General features: G+C 44.5%; 1 long non-coding RNA gene across 1 annotated transcript; it reads left to right on the top strand.

Moving 5' to 3' along the window:
- Nucleotides 1–213: 213 nt before the first annotated feature.
- Nucleotides 214–7,654, top strand: LOC135816763 (uncharacterized). The gene is made up of 3 exons (XR_010553497.1): nucleotides 214–324; nucleotides 1,048–1,277; nucleotides 7,602–7,654. It is a non-coding gene; the product is annotated as an uncharacterized LOC135816763 (long non-coding RNA).
- Nucleotides 7,655–10,428: the final 2,774 nt, after the last annotated feature.

The raw sequence follows: 10,428 nt of genomic DNA, 5'->3' as shown, positions 1-10,428 counted from the left end.
ATAAGGACACCTTTTTGATGCCCCGCCGAGTGTCGTTATAAGCGAAGTAATAGTTGACTGTAACTGCATTGTACTTACTACTTACAGTACACAAGTGCAAGTGGTCCTTTGATGACACAGTACTGGAAAATGACTGTACTATGCCGTCTATGCCACTGTGGTATACTACTACTAGCTAGGTAGAGCTGGACCGCTTTCGCACAGACAGTCAGTAGACTCTTTGCAAAGCAGCCGATCAGATCCGTTTTTCTTCCTCCTAGTACAGCAGAAACTTGTGTACCTAACCGAGATCACCAGTTACCAACTTTCCTTCCGCTCAGTTAGGTAAGCGTGTAGGATGTAAACGCCATAGAATCTCTGTAGTCAGTTCATGTTGTGCTTATTGTAAAATTGTTGATTCCCTTTTTTCAAAACACTGCTAGCGACATTCTGTGCTGCTTCCTTGGTGAGAGCTTGCTCTTTTCTGCCGACATGGGTTCTCACTTGACTGACTCGAGACTGCCATACAGTGCACACGAGAGGTCCACTGAAAATGCAACACTGCAAGCCTGCAAGGATGCACAAATCATTTCGGGAGTTAGTGTAGTGTGAAGTCAAGGCAGCGAGAAAGCGCGAGGTTCAGTGGGGAGCAAAGAGTTTTCTGTTTGAAACTACTGTCTCCCGTTTTTCTGCTTTCTTCTTCGCTTTTCTGCTGATTTTATGAAAATGTATGGAATGGCGGCCACTACGGTGTAATGTTATAGCTAAAGTATAAAAGTTCCCAGATTGTTAACTCTGCTCTGCTTCCACATTGAGCACTCTATCGAGCCGGAGGACTCAGCTCTCTGTAACTCTTGGCTATACATGTAGTTATCTTGAGGTAGTCTGATCAAATGTTTCTAAGGTGTGCAGGAATGAACTCGGATGGAGAGCTTGTAGTTCCTTGGTCTTTTCTTTTGTATAAATGATATTAAGATGAAAAATATACTTGTGACTTGCGAGTTTCTGGGTTTTGTTCTGTGTGCATTATTATGTTGCATTGTGTTCGTTCTTGTTGGTCGCATGTAGATAGCCCCATAGGCATAGATCAAGTATCGGACAACTAGAACTACAGGCCTACCCTGACAATGGATGCCCATGAATCAATAGAGAATGGACTGGAAAGTGTAACGTTTGATGTGTGGCAAGACATCTTGTTGCCAATGTTGTCTATTCAAGACATATTTCAGCTCTGCGGTGTAAGCAAATCCATGCAACGGTTGCTGCTCAATGAGTACACGTTCAGACAACTTTGTTTGGTGAGTAATAATGAATTATTCCTGGTTTTGTGTGTGTATTTATGTCGATCCGTATGTGAGTGCGTGGATGTGTGAATTGCATGTTCATTTTTGGATCAATATCTACGTCAACAATGTCGATTTGAGGAACATTTTTGGTGCAAATTCGTCCCCCTTTCCGAAGCATTTGCCTTGGCTGATTTCCTACGTTCATATTGACAGATGCCCATGTAGAGTTCTTTGTCTTCCCACTCCTTGTCTACGTTATAGGTAACACATTCTCGAAAACATATCTACCTCACATATTCCTTCGGGATCAAGGAATGTTTATCTAATATTGACTGAGTACAAAGGCACGGTTAGCAGTTGGTTCCATGCCACCGTTGGCATTAGGCAAGGTTGCATTCTATCACCCTCTCTATTCAACATTTTCTTGGAAGAACTGGTATCTAGGTCATTAGAGGGATTCGCGGGTTCCATTAGCATTGGTGGACGCATTATGACAGACCTGCGATTTGCAGATGACATTGATCTGGTGGCTGGCAGCGAGGAAGAACTGCAAGACCTTACTGGCCGGCTGGCCAGCACATCAAAATCATACGGCATGGAAATCAGCACTGAGAAGAGTAAGCTACTGGTAACGGGAGCAAGCGGGGGTCTGTCCGAAAGCATAGCCATCGACGGGAAGCAGCTCGAGCAGGTTGACGAGTTTATATATCTGGGTAGCACGATTACTGATGATCAGCGTTCAATCAAAGAAGTGAGGAGTCGGATCGCAGCAGCCTCGGCTGCTGTTGCACGACTAGTAACAATCTGGAGGGATAGAAACATCAGTATCGGCTCGAAATTACGTCTACTCAATGCTATTGTTTTACAAGTATCCATATTCCTTTATGCTTGCCAGTCTTGGACCTTAATGAAATTGTGAAAAAGATTGAGGCTTTCGAAATGAGAAGCTATCGACGTCTTCTCAGGATTCCGTTCACTGATCACCGGACGAATGTGTCTGCTAGAGAGGAAATAAATAGTATTCACAAACAAGTCCCACTTATTGTTTCTGTTCGTAGTAGGAAATTGCATTTTTTTGGTCATATTGTTCGTTCTGGCTGTTTGTCATTGACTGCTCTTCAGGGTTGTGTTGCTGGAGGTCGTGGCCGAGGCAGGCCTAGAATGTCATGGCTTGATAATATTATTTCATGTACTGCACTTGACGTGCAGTCCTTGCTAGCTGCCGCACGCGATAGATTTTTATGGCGCTCGCTTGTTCATACTTGCTCTGCGACGCCCCGACGGCCTTAGGGCTATGGGCTTATGATGATGATGATGACAAAGGCAGTATAGGAAATAAAAGCCGAGTCCCATTAATTTTCGCTGTACCTAAGCGGTCAAATATTCCTGCATATTTCACTCCTTAGCGCTATTGACTGCTTATATTTAACTGCTTATGGGTTGCGCAGTTGAACGGTGGCTAGTACAGCATGGTCACTGCATGAGTAGGTGATTGTGCACCGGTTGTGCAATCATAAAACCGGGTTTCATTGGGTTATCGTTCTGGAATTTGAAATACTGACTGTTTGTCGTGATAAATCTACAAGTAATGATTATCTTCGCCTCGGTCTTTTACTCGGCTTTTATTTCCTATATTGACCTAGTACTCAGTCAATATTATATACGTAATGCAATGCTTTTAAAAGATACAAATGCTTCAGAAAGACGTGCCATGACATGACCACAAGTCCGTGATCTGGGGTATGTCATGGAGATATCACCATTGCCTTTTTTATTATGCAAAATTTGGGGCTTAACTCTGAAGACTAGGCATATACGGATAGAGCCGGTAGAAAAATTGGCAGAATTAAGTACTTTTTCTGGTAAGTTTCATGCATGTTTGGTACGTGGATAAAGAAATGGAGCAGAATTCGAGGAATTGCCCGCAGTAAGGTTTGTATGGTTCTGCCAATTTCACTGCTTTTCGAGCAGAATCTGCCACTTTTTCGAGCAATTTCCGCCAATGCCTACTGCAGACTGAAGGATTTCAATCTCATCATTTTTCTCCCTTCACAGGAGACTCCCTCGATTTAGGCAAAGGCCTGTGGAGAATCCATAAATACAAACACAAAAACCCGTTAGGATCCACCATTACACAGTTCACTACTTTTTCAGATCGTCAAAAACTTCAAAACTACACGAGAACATTAAGCATTAGATGCGCACATGCTTGACTACACGGAGTAGTAGTACACACTTCAGGATCTCCAACGGCATTGTGAAAGCTGATGCGTTTCTTGAGTAATCTATGGAGACTTCTCTTGAAGTGATAAACTGACGAGAGCACACTAGAGCAAGAACAATGAATTATGATGTATCATCGCAACGAAAATAAGGTATAAACAACAGTAACTATAGACAACAGTAGACAATCACTGCCCCCCCCCCCCCCCTTGCCGATGAGTGACTTAAGAGAGCATGTCTGAGAATACCAAAGTATGTGTGCAAGTGGATCTCTCCGATTTCGCTCAAAATTTGCAGGTAGGTTCCCTTTGGGGTGTGGATCGATTGGGCAAAGCCCTTGAAAAAGTTTCTGAAGGGAACCTTGAAATTTGCATACCCCTCTAAAATGGCCGAAATATCACATTATTAATGGGTCTAGAAATGAGTCACGCCACAGCGTATACGAACAAGCTATGAACAAAACTCCATCAAGCCAACATTGCCTCACCTTAGAAGAGTTCCTGGAGCAGTACCGCTTAGCCACGCCAGCATCCCAGAAGACGAGGTCCATCACCCCCTGACGCCACAAATGATCGTCTTGAAAATAGCCAATTTACAAGCACTGGCAAAACAGCCAGCTACGTCCTCAATTGGCCAGAACTATACACCGGCAGATAGTAGAACACCTCTTCTAGCGCTGAGGACATGTCCCCCATCTTCCTTTTGGGGTTTTCTTGAAATAAACTTTTTTGAATTTTTCCACTCGACCATGCTGAAATACGGCCAAAGTCATACCTGCGCAGGAAAGCTCGCCCCTCCGCGACGTCTCCTCAGCAATTTCTGCTCCAACACTACTCCCAAGGCCGCAGAACAAAGTGTAGTGTTGACTCTGACAAGGAAAAGCAGCGATGATCACTTGTCACTCCAAACGACAAGCTTCTCCTTGCGCCACCAATAATCTTTTGTGCGACTGTTGATGCAAAAGTGACTGAAGGCCTAGCGCCTGAGCGCAGTTTTTGAATTTTATTGCAAGATGCACGGTGAAATCACGTGCCTTGTGACGCAGGAATGCCAAGTCGCGTGGCCCACGGCTCACGAGATTTCAGAGTCACCTTTGTCAAGTGCGCTTGTTACTCGCCTTGAACGCCCGTTGGTCTGGAAGTGATCACACTTGTTTTGTTACAGCGCTCAAGAACACGCTGACCGTGTTGTAGGCCTACGAACCGGGACTTTCCCTGACCATGTAGGTCGAAGACCAGTGAAATGATGATGAAATCACATTCTTTATGACGTAAGAAATCTCTCATGCAGTTCACGCGACAAATGCGTGCAGCCAGTGCTGCTCGCGTGCCAGTCAACACAAAGGGACCGAGCTAGCCGCTTTTGTCGAGCATCGACATGAAAACAAGGGACTTTTAGTCTGAGTTTTACTGTTGGACTATGTTCGGGATCGCAGGAGGTAAGTGTGAAAGACGAATAACTCTCCATGCTGTACGGGGCATATTTCAACGGCTTGCTGCCATTCCAACACTCCGAGGACAGTTAGTGGGGGTTCTCAGCATTTCAAGCAGGAAATGAAGCTCATCTTACCTCTGCCATCATGGTTTGTTCCGAGTAGCGTTCCAGGCACATTCGCGATCGATGGCCGCGTACGCGCGTATCGTGAAGCAGGAAGCGTCATCCTACGTCACCATGGTCACAGAGCACGCGATCTCACCGTGCATCTTGCAATAAAATTCAAAAACTGCGCTCACACGGGTGTTTCGCAGCGGCCACTCGTCAAGATGGTGGCAAATCCGAGAGTACAAAAATTTCGACTCTGGCTATGTTCGCGGCGGATGCGAATCTCGCACGTGCATGCAAAATCTAGCCTTCTGCAGATCTGGATAGAGCAAGTGTACGTGTGTGGGAACGACGACTTTTTCCGAGAGAGAATGTGGCTCTTTTCATCCCAACATTTTACTCGCCACGCTCTCCCTCCCAGCTTATTGATACGAGTATCTGCTACCGAGTAGAAGTCTCCATCTTCACAGTAGGCCAGGCAAAATCGCAACGTTGAAATACTTTGCTCACTTGGTGTTTTTGGTCCTTTGAGATGATGTGGCTGTTGTGTACAACTCGAAGTGACAAACTTGAGACCCCCGTGCCACAAAAAACTAAGGCGCGCCACAAAGTTTCGTTTGGCTATTCAATGAAAGGATGTATGGAAGCAGGGATAAAAACTATCGTGGCTGCCGGCAAAACTCCTGGTAATGTAAGAAACGGGGTGTGACTTTGGTAATTCCAAGGAGAATGTACGCACGGCCATTCCACAACGAAGACGAAACTACGAGCTCAAAAACACTCCGATTTTCAAACAAACGACGCAGGAAAGAAGACATGGCCGCAGTGTTCCCGTGTGGTCTTCAAAACACCTAATTTTACTTCGATAGCGGCTGGTTCAGGGCAAATTCAGGCCCAATTCGACAGCGTCGTACCTCTCAGATTCGCCCAAAACACGAGGAAATGTACGGTAGATCCAAATGCGTACGCATTTTGCGTACGGGGACGACTGGCCAGAGTTCATGCACTGCAAACACCCGTGCTCAGGCCTCCAGTACAGTCACTTTTGCATCAACAGTCGCACAAAAAATTATTGGTGGCGCAAGGAGAAGCTTGTCGTTTGGAGTGACAAGTGATCACCGCTGCTTTTCCTTGTCAGAGTCAACACTACACTTTGTTCTGCGGCCTTGGGAGTAGTGTTGGAGTAGAAATTGCTGAGGAGACGTCGCGGAGTGGCGAGCTTTCCTGCGCAGGTATGACTTTGGCCGTATTTCAGCATGGTCGAGTGGAAAAATTCAAAAAAGTTTATTTCAAGAAAACCCCAAAAGGAAGATGGGGGACATGTCCTCAGCGCTAGAAGAGGTGTTCTACTATCTGCCGGTGTATAGTTCTGACCAGTTGAGGATGTAGCTGGCTGTTTTGCCAGCGCTTATAAATTGGCTATTTTCAAGACGATCATTTGTGGCGTCAGGGGGTGATGGACCTCGTCTTCTGGGATGCTGGCGTGGCTAAGCGGTACTGCTCCAGGAACTCTTCTAAGGTGAGGCAATGTTGGCTTGATGGAGTTTTGTTCATAGCTTGTTCGTATACGCTGTGGTGTGACTCGTTTCTAGACCCATAAATAATGTGATATTTCGGCAATTTTTGAGGGGTATGCAAATTTCAAGGTTCCCTTCAGAAACTTTTTCAAGGGCTTTGCCCAATCGATCCACACCCCAAAGGCAACCTACCTGCAAATTTTGAGCGAAATCGGAGAGATCCACTTGCACACATACTGTATAACACCTTTATTTCGGTGTAATTTAAATTTTGGTAACTTCGGTACTGGTCCTGGATCACCTAATTTAACATTACACCTAAATTTTCCGAAATACCAAAAATATGTAAAAAAATTCATGAAGATCACTGTCAAGTTAAAAATATCAACTACTGGTATACCGGTAGTACATTGTACATACATAACATGTACCGGTATACATATGTGGAGCCTTTTGGCCTTGGCGGAGATATTATTAGTGCAAGAGCGTTTTTTTTTTTTTTTTTTTTTTTTTTTTTTTTGGTGCCATGCATACCGAATTTATCCTTACACCGAAAGGTCAGGGGTTGGCTTTTACCGAAATTTTACAACACCGAAAATAAGGTGATATACAGTACTTTGGTATTCTCAGACATGCTCTCTTAACTATCAAAATAAGTGGAAATTTCACATGTGTCTGTTTTTTTATGGATACGTTTTCTTAGTGTGGATATACACAGCTTCTGAAACATTCAACGACCTAGCACTGCGTAAACAACAAAATACAGTATTATAAATCAGAATAACGTTACAAAGCCCGTTATTCAGCATGCTCTTACACAATTATTCATCTTTACTCTACTGTACTTACACTTGTTTGCTCTGGCCTGTATATCACCTGACCAAAAGGCACGAAAGTTTATTCGTGAACCCCATTTCATAAGGGTGTTGCCGAGCCTAAAGTTTGTGCTACTACTCCGAGGTATACATGTACTTACCTTTTTTCTCCTAGGAATCCTCTAAAAACATTTACGTGTAAGTGTTCATTGTCTTGTTTTTTTGTTCCGTCCATGCAGCAACGCTATCATCTCAGTCCACATTTGAAAGTGCCATATATTCGAGTTGCAAAAATTATGTTCATCGCTCACAAAGGAGCCAGTATTTTTGACAACGGCGATCAAAGGATAGTAACAGCTTCTACGATGGAATATATGTCGAAAACGTTTGTAAAATTATTGAGCTTGGCATTGAAGCCACCCGCCTTTGTTGACCTCAAACCGAGCTGGACAAATGCTGCTTTACTTTATCCACTTGTTGAAGGGACTAGCTTGTACCCTCATAAGGCTTCTCTGTTCTTACCGAATATATCTACCAAAACAATCATAGACAGGTGTACGCCTATCAATCCAGAGAGACCGTTCGACGAAAGAGAGTACCGACTAAAAGATATAACGGATTTGTTCCTCGAGGATTGTGGTTCGCTGGAACAGTACCAAGAGGCCATCATTACCCATTTGGACGAAGATATCCGCAAACTGGAGGAATACTTGCCCTGTGCGAATCGATCATCGAGGCTTGTAGTGCTTGCAAATGGACTTCACAGCATGGCCAATAGCGACAAGAGAATATGTTCATACCTGGGTTTAGATCGCTTTAATCTCCCTGCGTTCTTTCCTTTGGCATGGACATATAATCCTTATGTTCAATGGGCTTTCCTAGAGTATAAACCATTCGATCTTTCCGACCCAGTGTTTGCTACTGGTGCATGGATTGACATGTTTTCAAGAGTCACAATCAATCATTCCGTTGTCACCCTCCTGATAAAGGGAGACCTACGCACGTCTCAGGTGGACGATTACTTCACAGCTATGATAGAGCACGAAGACCTATTAAGATGTTTGCCGCAGTCCAGACGCCCCAATCGTCAGGATTTATACCTAGGTTTGGCAAGATTTCTACTTTCATCATCACAAGAACAGCAATATCGTAAGGAATGGACGAAAGTGGAATTGGTCGAAGCTATGGTGGGATATGGCAATAAACTACTACTGTCCAGCAGCTAACTGGCAGTGGAAATACGCAGAGCTGAGGTATAACTTGACCAGCTCATTTGGATTATTCATAGCATATCTTTCATGCTTAAGTCCTGTCAATGTGTACCTATATTTGTGAACAATGCTGACCATTGGTCCGACACAATTTCCTGTTACTTAGTTTGACGTCATTGATATCAAGTTAAGAACTCAACAATATTATAATTATTATTGTTTCCATGCTCTCTATTATTACGTATGCACATGAAGTTTACCATGTGCGTATTTTACCTTCTGAGCCGCTAACGTTTGTCATAAATGCAATCTTGATTTTGACTTTATAACCCCCGTCCCTCACACAAACAAGACAACAAAGTGGCATATTGGTATCATTGAGGAGCACTGGTTTCGAAATACCTGGTTTGAAGCACAAAGTAGAGCTGATGTTAGCTAACCGGTGAGATGCAGGGATAAATGCATTGATCACTCTCTTAAAGGGGAAGTCCGGTGAAACATTTAAATTTCACAGTGCGTAGAGTTCGGGGCGCTGAGTCGAATGGTCTTTGTCCGAGGAGGCTGCGGCCTATGGTTCGTCAGATACGCCCAATCGAACATGTGCGAATTTGAGCGCACATCACCCAGATCCAGGTGATGACGTCACAGCGTGCAGCCAGGTAGCCACACCATCTAGCTGTGTACAAAATGGCCATATTCGGAGCGCGTTCGGTTGGGGATCCGTTTGTCGCAGCTTTTTCGGACCAAGACAATTCGATTCAGAGTCACAAACACTACGTACCCAGTGATTTTCAGCTGCATCGGTAAACCTCGAGGTTATACCGTATTTTAGCCGTTTCCGAGTTGGACTTTTTCCGTCGGCCTCTATCATGCTCTATGGCTCTAGGGCTAGGCTAGCAATGCGCTGCGTGCATGCTAGCTGTAGTGTAGATCTACGAGTCAACAAACTCATCACACACGGAACTACTCCCGCACTGCCGTGCTCATGGTGCTGGGGTAGCTACAACAAGACTCGAGTCACAAGACTCAGAAAACTACCGTATTTCCTCGATTAATAGACCCGGTCTTTTGTTTTTTGAAGAGGGTTGGACCCCCGGTCTCTTATTTGGGCATGGTCCATTATTTGAGCACGGTCCACTATATTTTCATTGGCACATCGCTGGAAATGGTGGATTTTTAACACGTCATAATATAGAACTTGACGTGTTAAAAATCCACCATTCCCAGCGATGTGCCGATGAAAATAATTATAGTGGACCGTGCTCGAATAATGAAAGAAAGCACTAGCCACTACAAAAATTGTAGTTGCGCAACCTAAAATCGTGTCCTTTTTGATCCACCAGGTGCTTTCTTAGTGCGCATGCGCAAAGCGTTGAACTCAAATAAGAGACCATGTGCCAGGTCTCTTATTCGGGCATGGTCTACTATTTTTCCGTGAGGCCTCTAGGAGGGTCTACTATTTCAGCATGGTCTATTATTCGAGCATGGTCCATTAATCGAGGAAATACGGTAGTCAACGCACGGACTTGTAATGTACATGACTCGTATCAGTCCATGTAGTCAGAGAACGTGCGTTTCTCCTTGCCGGTACCGGCGGTTGTGCTTTGAGAAAGAAAATTTTTGTTTCCGCTCCCGCCTCACTATTTTATGCTACAGCGATGAGTGCACAACCGTGACAAGTGACAAAACAGCGAACAGCTCCCGGACCTAGAATTTTCAGATCTCGTAGCGTTGCGAGCGAAGAGTCGTGCCAGTGGTTCAAAGAGCCTGCACTGTTCTCCGAGTAGTCCGAAATATACCAAGTTCGCACAACCTCACCATGTGGCAGGCTACTGGAGTCCAAGCGAATCGGTAT

This window comes from Sycon ciliatum, chromosome 5, assembly GCF_964019385.1.
Source record: "Sycon ciliatum chromosome 5, ocSycCili1.1, whole genome shotgun sequence".
NCBI classification, from domain to species: Eukaryota; Metazoa; Porifera; class Calcarea; order Leucosolenida; family Sycettidae; genus Sycon; species Sycon ciliatum.
The sequence above is the reverse complement of the archived record's forward strand: the minus strand, read 5'-3'. Positions and strand labels throughout refer to the sequence as shown.